A 7,550-nucleotide genomic window follows, 5' to 3' on the forward strand; every position below is an offset into this window, starting at 1 on the left:
GGGTGTTTGGAGGTGTATGTTGAGCAAAAAAAAAAAAAAAAAAAAAAAAAAAAAACGGTCAATTTTTTAAAACTTTGAGCCCTATTATGGCCCCTTAACATTTATTGTTTTGGCTCTAATCAAGTTATTAAGTTGGATCCATGTCCAAAGAACTTATATCTAAAATTTCAAGTGTTTAGACACAAAATTAGCGGAGGAGTTTGGTAGAGTTCTCAAAAGTCAAATCGTTGAAATTTGAATCCTTAACAGACAAATTTCTGGCCGAAAGCCGATTAAAGATTTTCGCAAATCTCAGTACTCAGTATATTCAAATTTCGAGTCTGTAGACTTAAAATTGACAGATTGCGTAGGGAAGTGTACACACACAGCCACATAGACACACAGATACACAGACACGTTCAATTTTATAGATGCTAGCATTTCAGCCCGGCATTGCCCGGGTGTTTGGATGTGTATGTTAAAAAAAAAAAAGTGGTAGTAGGAAGGCAGGTTCGAACCCGCACCGTGAAGGAGGAAAAGAACGGGAAAAAACCTGACGTCTTTGCTGTTACGACCACCGCCAAACCGGAAGTGATATAGGCTTTAATCATGGCAAGACAATCGAAAGGAGAAGATTACTTTCAAATATATCGGCGAAAAAAAGCGACCCGCCACCTCCAAAGACAACTGCCCAGTTGAAGGTGAAGATATTAATGTTTCTAGCCAATTTTTCGATATTTGCCGTCTGAAAGGTCGACCTTAAAAACGATACTAATCTTGTAAAAATCCGTCGCCTCTGTCGAAAGTTTTAGGCAGACATGCAAACATACATACATACATACATACATACATACATTTATATATTGGTAACTAAAGATTTTCGACCCAAACCGATTAAAAAGCTTGCCCTATTTCTGAATACACTTTATGTAAAAATTTCAAATATTTAGACCAGAAATTGTCTGAGTAATTTGGTAGAGATCACAAAGGTCAAATTTTTAAAAAATTTGACCCCTATCATGACCCGTTAACATTTATTGTTTTGGGCTCAAATCAAGTTATTACGTAAGATACATGTCCAAGGAACCTATATCTGAAATTTCAAGTGTTTAGACCCAAAATTGGCGGAAGATGTTAGGTACAGTTCTCAAAGGTCAAATTGTTGAAATTTGACCCCTTAACAGCCAAATGTCTGGCCGAAAACGGATTACAAAGATTTTCCCAAATCTGAGTACCCTGTATATCAATTTTCGAGTCTGTAAACTTAAAATTGACAGATTTAATGCGTAGAGAAGTGTACACAGAAACACACGGACGCGTTCACTTTTGTAGATATATAGATAGATAGATTGATTGGATGCAATATATAGTAATGATTTAAAAAGTATATAAAAAAGACTCATGCGCCACCGCCGAGAATCGAAACCAAAACGTTCAGCTTACGATTTATTTTGTCTCTGCCGTCAATGACTGGCCTATGAAAACATGTTTACTGTAAGGCTAAAAACTAAAACATGAACCAATAGCTACTACGTTATACATTCGTAATGCCGGCGTTTGACCTTCATCTGGCAAATTTCTTTTTTTTAATCTTCACACTTTTGCACCGATTTTTCCGGGCTAAAACCCAAATATAAAGTTTTGCTTGGATTCAAATACCTTATATATGAAGTTTCATGTCTAGAAGGAGTTTGGTAGGCAAAATTTGTTAAACAAAAATATATATGTATACATAAATATATATGGAAACAATTTTGTGTTTACTATAAACTTTTTACGCAAATATTATGCAAGTATAAATCATGTAGAATATCTGCATGAATATAATTACACCTAATAGCTAACTAAAGATGATTATCCCATTAGAAAACAGGAACAACTAATAGGGAATTAATTAAAATGAATGTTTAAAAGAATATGCAAATTAGCTAGATCTTTTGCTAGTGAATGCAATTCCACAAGCCATATATAATAAAAATGTATTTTCTTTTTAAATAAATAGAAAAGAGGGGTTTTAATATGAGTATCAAAACACGAAAGAAAAACGAATTTACAGGAGTATAGATAGATAGATAGATTTACTATCTGTCTTAAGAGAGAATATGTTTTAAAAAATTTATTTTTTGTAAATACTTTTTATATGAATCTAAAAATATATTTGCAAAAAATAAAAAAAATAAATAACGTCTCGTCTGAAACTTTTATTGTTTATTTTAATAATACCCCAACAGATTTTTACAATATTTTGCGCTGACGAACCCAGTAGTTCGTTCGTGTCAAAGTTGCTTTAATAGCAAAACAGCAGCAGGAGCAAATACTCGTACAATATTCAGTCGTACAATTTTAGTAAAGCACCTTATGTAAGATCAAAATCCAACACGACTAAATTGTTCAATTCAGCTCCTGCTGATTAAAGAAACTTTACACTTTGTTTCTATATGACAAACAGCAGAAGCAGTCAGCCGTACATTGATCGGGCATAATTTTTGGTCGTACATTTTTAGTAAAAACCGCAGCAAAGCATGGATAATCTACAGCCACCAAGAACGGAAACTGGACACATTTCACATGCGTAGTCTGCGGAACATTCTTGGAAGTTCTTGGAAAGTCAAAGTTACAAACAATGCTGTTCTCGCAAAAACTGGTATCACCTCCATGTTCATTCTCCTTCGCCAAAGGCGCGTAGGCTGGATATGCCATATTCATCGCATGGACAATGGGAAAATCTCAAAAGACATGGTGAACTTAGTACTGGCAAAAATAAAATGTCGACGTGAATGCATGCGATCTTGACCCTACCATCTAGGAGCCCAAAGCTAAAGCTCTCAACATCTGGAGACAAACGGTAACCTAACCACACGGTTCAACCACTGGAGAAAGGTTCAATCATAAGGGAAAGGTCCATCGCAGAACGGGTAAAGATTAAAGGAATGCCTATACGACGCACCAACCTTTACCTGCAACCGACAATGTAGATCGAAGATAGGCTTATTCAGCCACAGAAGACGGTGTTCAACCACAACCTCTGCAGGTGTAACCCCATAGGCTTCTAGACTGACGGATGCCAACAGCAATATATATATATATATATATATATATATATATATATATATATATATATATATATATATATATATATATATATATATATATATATATATATAATGGATTTTCCATTCAGGAGTCAAAAAATCGTCCATAGAAACATCAGAAAAAAAAGGCAAAAATATATAAAAGAAGGATGTAGTTTTCCTAATAATTATTAGACGCCATTTTTTCTAGAAAAGGGCGAGGAAAGAATTAGTATAACTTAGTTACGTGTCATTTCGAAAAATAGCCGGAAGTGAATAATAAAAATCTAAAGTTAATTACTAAAAAGTATTTGAGTAAATAAAAAAATAAATTTGTAAATAAGTTAAAAAATATAAGAGATGCCAAAGGAAAAGAGAGAAAACAAGATTTGAATTGAAAACAAATACGATGAAAGCAAAAATGTAATTAAAAAGTTTAGTGTAAGTAGAGATGTAAGTAGAACTTATCAATAAAAGCTGTAGGTAAATAAAAAAAATTATTTATTAAATAAATAAATAAATTATTTATTAAATAAATAATTTATTAAATAAATAATTTTTATTGACTAAATAAATAAATGAGTTTAAAGATAAAAGACAATAAAGGAAGGGAAAGAAAAAATTAAAATTTTCAAAAATACGAAAAGACATGCAAAGTTACTAAGCTAAAATATGACTAACGATTTTAATCATAATTAAAACTAAAAAGTCAAGAGTAATAACGCTCTAAATCATTATTCATTGTTACTTCCCCCTCTCTTTCTCTCTCTCTCTCTCTCTCTCTCACACACACACACACACACACACACACACATATATATATATATATATATATATATATATATATATATATATATATATATATATATAAGTGAAAAGCATATCTTATTTTTCTTTTATTAATATTATTGGAATTTTTTCCTTTTTTCTTGTCCACATTTTTGTGAATTATTCCATGGCTTTTCCTGCCTTTGGATTATTATGGACCATCTTCTTCCAATTACGGAATTTCCTTGGATTTTACTTGTACAAATGGAAATTCAATTAACTTTCTTGAAGTTATATATTTGGATTTTACCGTCACTGGATTATTTATCTTCCACCAGACTATCCATTCATGTGTAATCACCTTTTTCTTCACCATATTCCTTCTGCTTCACTTTCTTGTTATCAAGTAAGACATTTGACTTACTTGTTGTTTCATCAAATACTTTTGCATGCAAAATCCGATCCCGCATTTTGCTAATTCCTACCCTCTGATGAGAAGGAAAGTATTTCTTCGAAACTCCGCGGATTAAGGACTATCCACTTATCTAGTGTTTCCTTTTCAGATTAAATATGTTTTTAACTCGTTTCAAAGTGTTTTTTAACATTTTTTATTAACTGCTTGCTCGTATATATATATATATATATATATATATATATATATATATATATGGAATATTGAAGATTTTATTTGGCTATGAAAAATATATAAATATTAGTATTAATAATTATAGTTCCATTATAATATTTCTGATTTTAGATTCTTAATATATGTGTATGCATGCATACGGAAAATAAAATGGGGAGAATTATTTTAATAAAAAGTAAAACAAACTATAAGAACGTAATAACTTAAGTTGTTTATAAATTATAAAAATTTTTTTAAAAAATTAAAGCCGGCGAAATTGAGTTTTACGAAGTGATTTTTTAAAAATGGTTGATTTTGTTTTTTTTTCAGTTTCTGCCGTTTTCTATATATTTTTTCAAACTGTTATACATTTTATTTTTGCTCATGTGAATCTCCTGGCGAAAAGAATCTATCTTTGAAAATCTATGGGTTAAGGATTTTTTTTTTTTGTTATATTTCCGTTTTAATTTTTTGAAGGATTAATAAATATTTTAATTTATTCAATTTTTATTTTCATCATCAATCTTTCTTACACCTCGCGAGCACACACACATTATATATATATATATATATATATATATATATATATATATATATATATATATATATATATATATATATATATATATATATATATATATTATTTTTAAAATATGATATAATGAATATAGTGGATAATTATATTTTAAAAATAATATATATGTCGCTCCCCATGTGGGGGTACCAAATTAGTTAAAGGGAAAATTATTCCCAACTCACATTTAGGTAAAAATGCACTTTCGTAAATAATTGAATTCATTCGAAACATATCGCAAAAAAAAACAAACAAACAACACACACACACACACACACACACATATATATATATATATATATATATATATATATATATATATATATATATATATATATATATATATATATATATTGAGAACGTTTGGAAATGTGAACAATATCCTTTGCAGACTAAGGGGTTCCCTACATTTTGGAAGTAGTAATATTACTGGCCTCTGTCCAATATTAATTGCATTAAAAACACGTTTACTTGGCGTGCGCTTCGAAGTTGTTGGATTTACGTCACTAAAAGTACTTCAAGTGTAATTGTAATTGTATGAAAAATAACTGTAAAAAAATTAACAAATTTCCCTGAAAAAAAGAAATGCTGATCCAAATAAATTGCAAAACTGATCGTAAGCACGCGATGTGTAGGCGCACACTTAACGATGATTACATTTTGGCGCCAACTTTCTAACCTTTACACTTTCTTACATTAGAGACAAAGATACTTGTTATGAAAACCTACGGATGTGAATGTTGAAACCTAACCAAGGTCACAGAACAGCGACTAGAAGCAATGGAGATTTAGTTCATCCGAAGATTCATGAAAGTATCATGGACAAAAAAAACAAAAACAAAAAAAAAAAAAAAAAAAAAAACAAATGCAGAAGTAATGGACATGGCTAGAGACATGAGATCCCTTCTCAATACCATTAGAGAAAGACAGAATGACGGTCTGGAAAAACTGTTATGGAGTAGCAAAATATATGCAAACAAGAGCAGGCGAAGACAACGTACAAAATTCACAGACAGTTTAAACAAATTTTCAACAAATAAAGAGGGCACCAACAATGAGCTCATAAGAATGACCGAGAACCTGGAAGAATGGAGAGCCATGATTGTTGATGTCGGACGAAGAAGAAGAAGAAGAAGAAGAAGAAGAAGAAGAAGAAGAAGAAGAAGATCTAGATAAACAACTGCGTTCTTTGAACCATACGGCTCATCGCCCACGCCACCAGAACTTCATTACCTGGTATACTTTTCTGCTAGAGCACTGTTTTCAATACTGATCTCTATCGCCCAATGATCTTAGCCGTTCGAGTGCTAAAACTCATTTCGAAATTTCCATAATGCTCATCTATATATATAAAAGCAAACATGTATGTGTGTATGTATGTTCGCTTTTCCTCGATGTCCACGAAAGGCTTCTTTCAAAGAAGCGCTTGCTCGCTTCACAACTTTTTAAAACTTTTTATATCATCTATAAATTGTAATATCTACGAATTATCCACAGAGCTCGCCTGTCTATTTAATTTTATTGACTTTCAAACGTTAATTATTCCACATTTCCCGCATCGGCACGCGTTACATTCGGTTTTCGGTATAAAAAAAGCAAACCTCGACTCTACTCACAGGCCCAGAGCCAGTTTAGATTTCTTATCTTGTCCCACGTTCCACTGGCTAGATCATTCGGACCATAAATTAGTAATGGCCCGTTTGAGAGTAGGTAATAGGCCTAGGTTGGCTGGCTACTGGAAGTTGAACGCCTCCTTACTGGATATGAACGACTTTTGGAAGCAGCTGACAACACTAGTTCAGCGGGAGTTAGTGGGGGCGGTTACCGAGAGTAGCTGGTGGGTTAAACTTAAGGCTACCATTAGGCTTTTTTGTGTCCAATATAACCAACGCCTTGCGTTAACTAGGGCACGGACCAAAAAGCACCTAGATGATAGGCTGACCCGGGCGGTGGCTGGTGGGGATCCCCTAGAGATAGACATAGTTAAGGGGGACCTCCAGCGCTTGGCTAGCGAGCGTTATGAAGGTCAAGTAGTTAGAGCTAGGTTAAATAGAGTCTCTAACGAAGCCGTGAACGTTGATGCTGTTGAGCGTACGGCTGCCTTAAGATGTGGCTCGGACGGGTACATTCGGAAGGTGAAAAACCTGGAAGGGCATACCCTCGTATCGACTCGAGAAATTTGCAATGGGTTTCGTCAACATCTGGAGGAACGCTTTACCCAACTACCCAGACTCCGCGGCCAGGAGTTTGGCAGCTATTTAGCCGGCTCGCCCCGCCTTACTGCGGACTGAGCAGCTAGCTGTGATGGGATGGTTACAGAGCGTGAAGTCATTACTGCGTTGAAGCAGGTTGGCCAGAACAAATCTCCAGGGCTCGATGGTCTGCCCTACGAACTGTATTTGAGGCTGTCGCCCATGTTTGTTCCTCTTCTGACGGGTGTGTTTAACCACTGGTTTGCCCAGGGATCCATCCCTGGGGAGGTAACCAAAGGAGTGGTCACACTACTGAAGAAAAGAGAGCGGCATGGTGGGGA

This window comes from Euprymna scolopes, chromosome 7 (assembly GCF_053919585.1).
Source record: "Euprymna scolopes isolate OS-2025 chromosome 7, ASM5391958v1, whole genome shotgun sequence".
Classification (NCBI taxonomy): Eukaryota; Metazoa; Mollusca; class Cephalopoda; order Sepiida; family Sepiolidae; genus Euprymna; species Euprymna scolopes.